Source organism: Notolabrus celidotus, chromosome 19 (assembly GCF_009762535.1).
Source record: "Notolabrus celidotus isolate fNotCel1 chromosome 19, fNotCel1.pri, whole genome shotgun sequence".
Lineage (NCBI taxonomy): Eukaryota > Metazoa > Chordata > Actinopteri > Labriformes > Labridae > Notolabrus > Notolabrus celidotus.
The window spans coordinates 8,047,942-8,060,288 of record NC_048290.1 but is presented as its reverse complement, the minus strand read 5'-3'; the positions used below and the strand labels follow the sequence as shown (position 1 = coordinate 8,060,288).

General features: G+C 41.2%; 1 long non-coding RNA gene across 1 annotated transcript in view; it reads left to right on the top strand.

The window, feature by feature from the left end:
- Positions 1 to 716, top strand: part of LOC117831670 — a 209,307-nt gene extending 208,591 nt beyond the window's left edge. The window contains exon 7 of the long non-coding RNA XR_004635043.1: positions 401 to 716. This is a non-coding gene — a long non-coding RNA (uncharacterized LOC117831670). The remainder of the gene's footprint in view (positions 1 to 400) is intronic.
- The last annotated feature ends 11,631 nt before the right edge of the window (positions 717 to 12,347 follow it).

Sequence of the window (12,347 nt, the reverse complement as noted above, 5' to 3'; positions counted from 1 at the left end):
AAAAATTGGCAAGGTTGTAAACAGCAGGAAAGCATGCTGTCACAAGGTCTGTAATGTATGCCAGAGAATGATGTGTTTCTGTGACTGATGCATGTCTCAGGAGATGTTTTCTCAAATCATAAATGTTTTCTTAATCAGTCTGCTTATAAAAGTGCTAACACACATGCAGCACTAATGACTTGATGAGGAAGGTGACATCAGAGTCAAAAGGCAGGCAGTGAGTCAAGGTCAGATGGAGGCTGGGTACAAGATGTTTTTTCCTTCGGCAACCTGGAGCGCATGCATCATCAGATGTAACACCATCAGGCTCTTTAACGTCGTATCTGCGTTCTGTGATACAGTGATATTGTCAGTGGTGAGTCATTTGTTAATTGTCTTCCTCTGGTTCTTCCTATTCCAGATTGCACCATGGGAGACACCCATAAACAGGCTGTCACACTATAACAGGTTCAATAAGAACACACAATCACCTCATGTCATCGGCATGCAGACAACATGGGAACTTTGGAGTCCACATGGTTTTTATGTCTTCAACGTATGTCCATGTGAGGGGACTAGCAGACTGTACAAAAAGATGGATGATATGGCAGTTCCTCAAAAGTGAAGCCAAAAAATATAAAGGATCTCCCACTGACTGGCTGCAGTATAGAACCTGTCTCTCTAATGTTAACAGATGTGGAATGGGTCACAGTATAAACCATAGTGGTTCATTTAAATGGTTTCTGGTTTCTGTTCTTACAGTTAGTCCTTAGCATACTGATGGTAGGTGTTCATTTTCACAGAAGTCTCTGACATTACATCTGCATTTGTGGACTCAGCAACCGACCCAAACAATGACGTTTGGAGTTGATTTTGAGTCCATGCAGTGAGTTACACTACAGAGTCATATCTGTTTTTAATGCGGCCTGAGGGAGATTACAGCCATCCAGTTTTGTCTTTTACCTGATTAGTTTGGAGATATTCCTCCAGGTGGGTTTTTTCAGCATTACACAGCTTTTTTGAAACATGTTGATGACATCATATTTAAAATTAGCTTATATTTTTCATAAAACAAATATTTTATCTGTTTTCTCTACACTTTGCATCATAATTGAACATTTTTATTAAAATGTTAAGGGTTTAGGGCTCTTCTTTTCATGATTGGACAGCGTGACATAAGAAAAAGTTTTAGACATAAAGTCTGGGAACAAATTAAATGTAGCTGTAAGTCAACCTAGACCTTGCAAGGCTGTTGCAGTTACCAACCTTGAATTGAGCAAAGCTTTGAAACATGACTTAAGATGAAGGACACTGTATTTTTTATCAACAGTTACATGGTCTTACAAAACAGCTTCTTTTTTGATAAGTTGTAAAATTAAAAAAATGAATGAGCAGTTTTTAGCAAGTTCAGAGTAACCTACTACTGTGGGGACTTAAGGCTGATTTATACTTCTGCGTCGCCCCTACGCAGCAGGGGCTGACACGGACATGAGCCTCACATACTTGTACGTCAATGTGTCCATGTCGTGCAGCAATTCTTTGCCGAAACGCTTGAGGGCAGTGCGGTCTCTCTGATAGTCTGGTCGCCTCCTTCCGGCCTCGCTACGATCTCTGTTTAATTTTCCACGGCGATTCAGAACGCGTTATGTTAATCTACAGCTGATACATGTTGTTGTTTGGTGAAAGTGCTTTTAATGTCTTTGCTCCCTCTTCTTGGTCTGAACTTCAGGGTCGCCTGAAACTGGATTGTTTAATTCGATTGGAGGATTTTAAAACTAAGATAAAGGATGATCTGATCAGCTTGTGCACATGTTTTAGAGCCTAACACTGCTCATTTATAAATCGACGTAATACTTGTCACTATATGTTTTGTCCTGTTCTATTTGTGAAACTTGTTATGCTGCTGTCTTGGCCAGGACTCCCTTGTTAAAGAGACTCTGTATCTCAATGGGAGTATTCCTGGTAAAATAAAGGTAAAATAAAAAAATCATAAAGACATGATTACAGGGAAGAATAGAGAGGAGGAGATGAAATACACTGTACAATGTACAAGTTACATTTTGGAGGAGGTGAACGTCAGCTACGTGCGTAGGCCTCTGTGTAGGTACGGGAGCTACACGGACCCCCGGGGTAGGCTATGCCGTCGATTCAACCCAGAAGTAGAAATCAGGCTTTAGTCTATCTTCAGTCATTTTAGCCAAGGCATTTAGACAGGAAATACTTTAAAAGCCATTAAACATTACCATTGGTTGCATATTTCTTGCTTATTTTACAAAGCATTTAACACACCACCAACATATATGACATTCTGCTGAGCGCCAGCCTTGACATGCTTTTAGAGCAAAGCCCTTAGCCAGCTGTCTGAATGCCAGTTAGGGAAACATTAGACCTTAAATATTAATGTAGTAATATGGCATTGTTGGAATGCTTACTGAGCTGTGGGCTCCAGGCCTGCTGGGTTATTTGTCACACTCCAGAAAGCTCACAGCAGCCAGAAAAGAAACCTCCATGAGGCATAAAGCCTCTTCAGGCGATAAGAAAGAATGCGCTCGGTTTTATAACTAAAACATTTGAATCATGTTGCTTTTTTTGTTGTTGCTCTCTTATGTCTTTTGAAGCATTTACTGTCTGGAACAAGTCTCTCATGTCCTCTTTCTTCTGCAAAATGATCCTGGACTTGTGCTAAATGCAACTCAAACCAAAAGAAAATGTTGTTGTTCTCTCACAGACCAATTGAAATTTGCACAACCAAAAAAGCGGGTACAAATTGCATGAGTCTCAACAGTCAAAGCAGCCCTCCCTTTCTTTTTCTCTCTCTGTGTGAATCTTCCAGCAACAGATGGCAGATGGAGAAATCAGCAACACGTTTATTTTCTCTGTCCTTTATTTTAACAAAACTGTGTCATAATTGGACAGCTACCCGAACACACATATTTTAGTGTATATTGATTCGGTTCCAGCTGAGATATTTTCATCTTACATCATCTACTGAGCTGAATATGTGAGCCTTTTGGGAATAAGTCGCTTTTCACCAACAGTTCTTTTCTTTTTTTAATACTTTGCATTTGTGTCAACGAAAAATATGCAAATGCTCACAAACTGGTGTGTCGAACACACACGCTTAAAAAATACAGACACACAGCCTATTAACTCTGCATTTTTATCGCTTGTGATGTATTAAGTAAACCTTGGAGATGCCCATAGGTGCTTTAGCTTGAGCTAGCAACACAGCAGGGAATCATTTGATGAGAAGACAGGTGGGAGAAAAAAGTGTTAACAACTTGAGTTAAACTTCGGTGAAGGAGTGAGATCATTTTTTGGCATACATGTTCGTGTGAACATGAATTTGAGCAGGTGTTTGTTCATGGAGTTTGATAAATGCCTGCTATGATATGAATAAGTATGCAGATATAAAATCAGGGCTAAGACGCTGAAGCAGGCTTACAATGGAGAATGAGTTGCTGTAGGTGGTGTTGAAAGGTCGGGGACAGGGGGGCAGGGGTGGGCTAGGGGGCGCAGGCGGTGAGAGGGGGTCAATGATGTGAAATCCATCGATCGCAGGCTTCCTGACAAGTGTTCAGTGATTTCCTGTCCCTGGCAGAAATATTGTGCTTGTTAATCCGTTTGAGTCAGGGCAGCGAGGGGGCTCAGTGAAAGAGGCAGAGTGTGTGTGTGTCTGCCTGAGTGTGTGTGTGCTACTTGGAAAAGGTGGGTTTTGGAGGGGAGGAGGGGGGTCAACGCAAACAGGGTGCTAATGAGTCTGTGCTAATCAATGTGTGCTTAATCAGCTATTCAGCTCTGAGTGGCCACAGGAAGGGTAGAAGGGGAGCTGTGAGAGTCTGTAGGGAGGAGTTCATGAGAAAGTGCAGGCCCAACCTCTGATTCACTCCCTTTGTTGAGAACATTGGTTCTCAGGAACCCCTAGGTGAATGCAGATTTAATTTCCTACAGGCAGCGGGGCAGCCAATGCGGTGTTGGGTTTTTGAATTAGCCGCTGTTCTGCTTCCCTCCTCTGGAAACGTATTAACTGACATTGGGACAATGGTGATGTCTGGATTTCTGAGAGGTGATGTGACACTCTTACATGTCCACTGTTGGAGAAACACTTTCACAAATACTAATAGGTTACACATTTCAACCAAAAATGTAATTCTGCTTTAATGCAGGGAATGGGACAGCATGTTTCTAAATACAAATCACATTTAAATTACTGTATAGTCATTCCCCTGTGGCTCAAATGCAGTATCTTTATGACTGCAATTCACTTTCTTTGGAGCCCTATGCCTCCTAGCTAACCTATTAATGTTTAACCTGTAGAGCTCCCCCTTTGTGGAAATTCAACCATCAGTGGTTTCAAAACAGTAACCCCTTCATTTCAGCTGGAGGTAGAAAAGGACAGATTTGTCAACAACACCTGACAAGGCCAAAATAATAACTTTCACTCGTAGATTTTGTTTGCTTTAGCTAGCTAACTGTTAAAGCTAATGTTACCATGTAGCCAGTTGAAAATTCTGCCTAGCTTAATTATGCTTAATTATAAGGATATTTTAATCAGGAGAGACACAGTTTGAAGATTAAAGGTTATTTATTACAACTTAATGAATAATGAAACTTGGCAGAAATATTTGGCATAAGGACTCTATGGGGATAATTTTGTGAGCGTAGGATGTGTGAATTTGGCAGCTGAAGAAATCCCCCTATAGTCCAGACACTGATGGTGGCGGTTGATGAATCCTAGGAATTGAAGACTTGCAGAGACCAGGTGAAGATGGGGAGGCGGAGGGGTGCGCACCATCAATGCAAGAAGGAACTAGCTGTAGAGAGAGACACATTTAAAAAGACAGCAGAAAGTTGATAGGCTGAGGATAAGGGCGTGCCACTGAGCTATTGGATGACCGCCACCGCTGATTAACCAATGACAGCTCAGGAGCATGCAGCTGGAAGGGTGAGCTATTGAACGACGGGGAGAGGAGAATTTAACAACTGCTGTGATTGCTTTTATAGTCTCCCTGTCTGAACTTTTGCTAGAGCTACATATGTTACTAACATGATTCTTGGAAGCGTAACTAGGGTTAGTTTGGTGAGCAGGACAAAGATGCACTAAGTGTTAAAAAAAGGGAGTAAAGACAGTTCTTTTATAACCTTACTTGTAATCCTACAGATTAAGTAATTGGTTTATTGCTCCTGGGCCTTGGTAATAATGTAAGCATTCTAGAGTAAGCTAGCTAGTCAGACAAATGATTATAGCTTACACCATTCATAACAAACACAATTTTCTAACTTTTGCTCTTCTGTTTTTTAGTTTTGGTGCCAAATTGGAAGTTTTGCTGCTCATTAAACTCCCCTGAACACCACTTTGATAAAAAAATCCAGCTTGACAGGCCTGCCGTCACGTTGCGATTAAAAAGCTGTGATAGGGCAACTTCTTTTCTACGAAGAGGTTTGGTGGACAATAAATTGCACAGGAAAGTGGTTGAGTAATGTTTGTGCTATATGGCATATAGTCATACTAAAACGGCGTTGGTATAATTAGTCTTTCCAAAAACATTTCACTTAATGTAGGCCTGCCAGCATTCCTATATGAACAGATTACACATCATAAATGATAATTCATAACATGGTACACAGCACACATGTTCATAAACTTTCATTATTTGATGCTCACACATGAGACATTTTCTCACCTTTTTTTTTTTAAGTTTCCTACGTGTTGGTTTGAGAGTTAGGCATTAATCCTGTTCTTTACCCACTCAGAAAAAGGCCACAACTCAATCAGTCTCCCTTCCTCTGGAACAGCAGCCTTTAAAAAATGACTCCATACCCTGAGTTGACAGCCCAAAGATGGGAAGAGAAAAATTAATCTCACAGAAAGACCAAGAATAAAAAAAAGGGGAGTAAAGTAAAAAAAAAAAAAAAAAAAAGAAGTTGAGGGAGGGAGGGTGTTCAGGAAACAAGCTATGTGTTTGGTGGATGTAGGGGCTAGAGCTCTGGTCTGCTCACAAATTGTACACAAATTCTGTATGTGCGCACACACAAACACACACCCACACATCCAGTATGTGTGAAGACGAGAGGTGGGAGGGAGAGGGAGTAGGGATCGATCCATATTACGGTCTAATCTGTATCGCCCTGGGCTGCTGCAGACGCAGGGTTTTGGGGGGGGACCTTATGAAGTGTCAACAAGTTGCCATTTTGACTGGAGCTGGCCTGAGAAGAAAGAGCCACTGTTTTTGGTTGTTAATACTCTTTAACAGGCCGAGGTCAGTGCAGACAATCTGGCGTCTGCTTCCGAACTGTTAACAAAGGGACAATTTATTTGGCTACCTTAACTTGCCACCCAAATGGGAAGTGACCTGAGGGCAGCGAGCAGCCGTAGGTGGGAGATGTAGTAAAGAGAAGTGAAGAGAGAAAGAAAGAAAGAAATTCCTGGCTGAGGTCCACATCGCTGCTTTCTTGAAGTGAGTTTGCGTTGGTGTGCGAACTGTATCGAAATTTGGAAAGAGAACAGAGGCAGAAAGAGTGGCAGATTGTGGGGAGATAAATGGAGAGAGAAAAAATGAGCTCGTTCGCAAAGGATCATGCCAGAATGTGAAACACTGGGAGGATGGCGTTTTCTCTGAAGGCCGTCTATTGTGAATCACGAATGCCTGTAAGTTTATCAGCATACAGTACTCTTTCTTCTGTTTGATTGCTCCTCTTCATCATTTGGACCATTCATCCTGTGAGACAGCAGCATGTACATGTTGATGCCCAATTGATTTAGTCTTCTGGAAAATACACATTAACATGCCTAACAGTTGTCACACCAAATCCGTGACTGTAATTCAAATGGCTTAAGTCTGATGTCGTGTCATTTATGCTGGGGGAATATTTGATAAGGCGACATCATTACAAACCCCCCCTCATCTTTCTATGTATCTACTGGGGTAAATGAGCGATGGCTCTCGTTTGAGCTGCAAAGCCGAGCTGTCATTAGTCTGTCTTCAAATACACCCACCAGCTCTAATGATGCAAAAACATGCCTGGCTATGCCCGAGCACGGCCGTTTGAAGAGCGTGGAGAAAAAAAAGAAGAAATAAAAAGATTTGAAGAAAGATGGACAAACGTGTATGTCTTCAGGTGAATGCAATGTTACACCGCTGAGAGATAAGGAGGATGATGGGATCCGTTCGTGGGGTGGGGATTTATGTGTTTGAGCTGTATTTTCATTTTAAAGAGGAATGGGCTTTTAACATGCAACTCCAAATCTGTCTGTCTGTCAACCACTCTTTGATGTCCTGCTGCTTCTGTAGCCTTTGAGAAGGCTCGGGTATCATTAAGCACTTCCAATGAGTCCCACGTAGACAAGATGACTGGATCCCTAAAGTTTTTCATCATCAATAAAAAGGAGTCTGCCTCTCCTTTAAGTGGGAACTTCAATCGCCAACTTGAATACATGTGTTTATCCATAAATAACCTACTCTCTTAGCATTGTTAGCAGATCTAGCCCTCCGTTCTGCCTCCTTGCAGCTAATGTCCGGGATGTGGTCATTAATGATGTGCAGGTATGTATGGTATACAGAGAGCTAATATATGCCTGTCACCGGTATAGGAGAGCATACCAGAGTGCACCGCATGCTGAATCTGAACGAGGGTGGGAGACATTAAATATTCCTTTTGATTGCATATCCAGCTGCATATTCTCACAGAGGGATTTTGCTTTTAACTGAATGTGCTGTACACAAGCACTTTACAGTTTAACAAATATTTTTCCCCTGGCTACGTCTCAGCCCACTGGTGGTTTAGTACTTAATCCTTCCCAACAAATTCAGCTACCAGATACACCCAGGAGTAGGCGGAGAGCTGCCATCTCTACAAAGGGAATTATTGACATTATTAATCTATCTATTTACAGGAGAGAAAAAAGGCGTTTTGTATGATAAACAAACATATGGTTTGTAAGCCTGTAAGCTCTCTGTAGGCTACAACTTAGCGCCGAATGATGAAAGTGACCTTGCTTCGGAGCAGAGTTGGGTGGGCAGGTTTTACTAATGTAGCCAGGAATTCTTAAGGGAATACTAATGTTAGTCGAGGCTACATCTCAGGCCTGCTTATAGCACTTCTTACCGCAGGTCTCCCCCGGAATCAAGGGTCCTTTTGAAAAAGGCCGTCTTCTCATCTCTGGCTCTGTTCTGAGAGCTCATTAGGAGCAGAGATCAAAGCGTGGGGCAGCCGGCCTGTGAACTGGACACTGTGGGCTATTTCCATCTATTTATCACTCGTGTACTCGGCTATTTTGGCTCCCACTGGAGGTGCTCTGCATCCAGATAGCACCACAACTTTCCTCTGTAATCCTGCCATCCTGGTGACATCCATCAGCAGCCGGGCACTAAGAGCTCTCTGAACTGAGTGCCTGTTTCAAACCAATGCTGGCTTGCACATGGAAAAGCCTATTCACAAGTTCTTCCATCAAATACCCCTTACTCTGTCTATTCTTGCCTAAAATGTAGAAGCTGTGCTTACTTTACAAAGTATATTGAAGTTTAAGAACATGAGGAATTTTAAATGCAGATTTAAAATGTGGTCATTAGTTTTTCTCTTTTTTCTTCTTCTTCTGTGCTTTTCCCCCAAGGTCTCAAGGTTTCTAGTCGAAGGTTTGTTAGATTTGAGCCTTCCCAGCTTGATTGTGAAACTGCATTATGCAACACTCCTGAATTACAAAAGCAACATTATTCAAAGGTCAGACAGACAGAAGCAAGAATATTCAATATGCAACCAACAGAATGATTTGAGTTTGTGCTTTCAAATTGGATAAACATGAAACATGAGAGATGTTATTCATCCCACGGGGAAATTTTGCAGGGTTCCAGTTTATAAGGTACAACCCACTAAGACTGTTTTGTACAGCAGTCTTATAACAAATCCCACTCTGACGGAGGTTCAAATTTACATCTTAATGTGCTGTCTTTGGTGTGGACACACAACAGAAATTGGATTTGAAGTTGGAGCCTTTAAACTGTACATACACATGTTCCCAGATCTGTGACCAGGGCCAGGCTCTGCATTTTCAGCATTGGAAGTGTTCTGCTTTCTCTCTGTGTTCCGTTTGTTGTAATGCTCAGGTCGAGTTACTCGACTCTGACTTGAGCATTGACTGCTTTCAGACTGAAGATCAATCAATTAATCAATCTTTATTTATATAGCGCCAGATCACAACAAATATTGTCTGAGGACTCTTTCCAAACAGAGCAGGTCTAGACTGTATGTTATATTATTTACAAAGACCCAACATCAAGACAGGAGAAGATCCAGTCCCATCTTACAGACAGGAGTCTGTCTGATCTCATCTTAATCCAACATGAGCAGAGCACTTTGCAGTATTTAGTAAGTTACAGCAGCAAGGACAAACTTCCCTTTAACAGGCAGAAACCTCGAGCAGAACCAGACTCATGTTAGACAGACATCTGCCTCGACCGAGTTGGGGTTAGGTAGAAGCATAGAGGGAGAGAAGCACTTTGATTTATTTATTGAAAAAGACTGTTATATAGTTTTTGTTTGTCTTTTAGTACAAAGCCCTGACAATTTATTCAGTTTCGGGCAATTAATCAATCAATCAATCTTTATTTGTATAGCTCCAAATCTCAACAAACGTTATCTCAAGACGCTTTTACAAACATAGGAGGTCTAGACCACTCGATGTCAAATTATGAACAGACAGCCAACACCAAGACAGGGTAAGACTCAGTCTTACCCCACCTTAATCCACCATCAGCATTGCACCTCGCAATATTTAGCTAGTTACAGCGGCGAGGAAAAACTTCCTTTTAACAGGCAGAAACCTTGAGCAGAACCAGACTCATGTTAGACAGCCATCTGCCTCGACTGAGTTGGGTCAATGGGCAAATGCTGTAATATTTGGTCACCTGCATGGGTGTTGACGTGTCATCTTATTCAGCAACAGTTCCTGTCAGCATGTATGAAGAGATTCCACAGATAAGGTGTTTTGCTTTCTAAGATTTTACTGTAAATGCAGTAAGAGCAACATGTGCAATGTGTAAAAGAGTCATCAAGGAGAAGATGTGGACAAACTCAATCAGCAGACATCTCTTCAGGATGGACCCAGAGTAAGAGAGATGCTGGAGTTAGTCTACTTCGACTGTTGATTATATTACTGTTAGGCAGCTAAGCAACGTTAGCCTCTAAAGTGACTCAACCACTGGCAGAATCATTAACTGTCTCAGTGATTGAAGAGAAGGGTGGTGCACTTTTTCCTACAACACATAGTGCTGTAACTTCATTGATGATTAAAATCTCCAGACATACCAACAAAATCAGTCAGAATCTAATGTTAGTAATGTTTTCTCTGATAGAAAGATCAGAGAGAAACAGCCCTGAAGCTACTGTTGGAGCATGTTCTCGAACAAAATGACAGAGTCTGGCTTGATGGTCTGAGGCTCGTGTAATGATGGATTACACTCAGCTTTAATACACTTCACAACAGCTTCACACAATCTAGGGCACGTGATGGTCTCTTTGAACACCAGTTCAATATTTGGCAATATCCTGGTCCATTGATAACACTGATTAATATTCCTCAAGAGCATCCTGTGGACTCCTTCTCAGTTACACACACACACATACACACACACACACACACACACACACACACACACACAGAGGAAAAAAAGGCCTTCCAAAAACAAGGAAAAAAAACTTATTTCATGGTACTTTTTACCTTGAAATAAGCTAAAAAATCTGCCAATAGAACAACTGAAAAAAAGCTTGGTGAGATTTCTTAAAATAAGGCTTAATATTAAGAAAACTGTGATCTTAAAATTAGCAGGAGAAACTTATTTTAAGTAATATTTTACCAGTATTTTAAAGCTTAGTGTCGCAGAATAAACCAGGAATGCTAATCAATGGAACTGTTTTCTTATAGATTCTTCAATAAAATGCATTTACTTAAATCAAGTACAGTGTTTGTCTTAAATCAAGATTATCAGTCCTCTACAAATGAGATCTCAGCTTGAAAAATGTATGAAATGTAAAATAAACCTTGTTTCTTCTAAATTACAACTCAAAACAAGATCATTTCAAGATTGTTTGACTTAACAAGATATTTAAGATGCATTGTCTTAAAACAAGTCTCTCTATTTTGCTCAAATGTTACTTGTTAAGTAAATGTATCTTAAATCAAGTGGGATAAGACATTTTTACTAAAAAGGAGACAATTTCACTTGGTAGGATTTTGAGTTTTTGCAGTGCACACACACAGTCAAGTTTCCCATAAGTTATTGTTGCTAGCCAGAAAAGATGTTTATCTACCCCCAACACATGTTATGTTCCAGGGTTGAGTGACCCAGCACCACATCAGAACTTCTGAGAAGTTCTAACATTTCTAACTCTCATAACCTCATACAGTTACACAATGGTAACTGCTGTACAATGCCTAAATGCCCCAGCCTATGGCCTTATACAGATCTGATACCAAACCTCCCACTATTATTGAATCTCCCAGTACTACCTCGTCATCTCAAATTAAGCCAAATCACTGTAAAACTTTTCTTGCAATTTTACATAACATCATTTTTCCATCATAATATAGCATGATTTTTATTCCAAAAACACAGCACTGCTTTCTAATTTTTTGCTAATTTTCTCAACCCTGTCTCCTACTGCAGACTGTGTGGGTGTGTTTCCTGTTGGTGTTTTCACCTGGAGCTACTTTGTTGATGTTAGCTCCCCCCACCTGAGGTGAAGAGATGCCATGTGGATAAGCTGAGGACGAACAGGGCAGGACAAACAAAACGCTTCCTGTCTCCATCATTTCCGTACTTTTATGGTCTGAAGACAAACACACCTGCAAGCATATGTGGGCTTAAACACACACATTCATTCATTCATTTACATCAATGAATGACCTCGGACATCACGGAGCAGGTGATGAGCAGGAAACCCGTCTGTTAGCTGATGACAATGACGTGGAACATCCTATTTAATACCAGGGTGAAGACAGGTGAGCTGTGGATTCACTTTACTTTGTGCAACTCTTCTACCAGTGCACAGACTGGGGAACACAGACACATGCAGCATTTATAACCTCTAAAACCTCTCTATTCCTCAGGCTTATGGTGTCTGTATCACACAGGACAAGAGCAAGAGTGTGAGAAAATGTACAGCTGAAAGTTAGTCTATGAAGGACGAGCCTTAAGGGAAAGCGTGTGAAAGACAGCGCTCACTCTGCAGTGACCTCTCGACACATGTAATACATTATATATGACACACCTGCACTCCCCATGCATATACGGCCTTTCTACTCATACGTCTCCTTCTTTCATGTCAAAAACATACCAGAACAGTGCAGTGACCCATTCCCTGGAGCAAGTGTT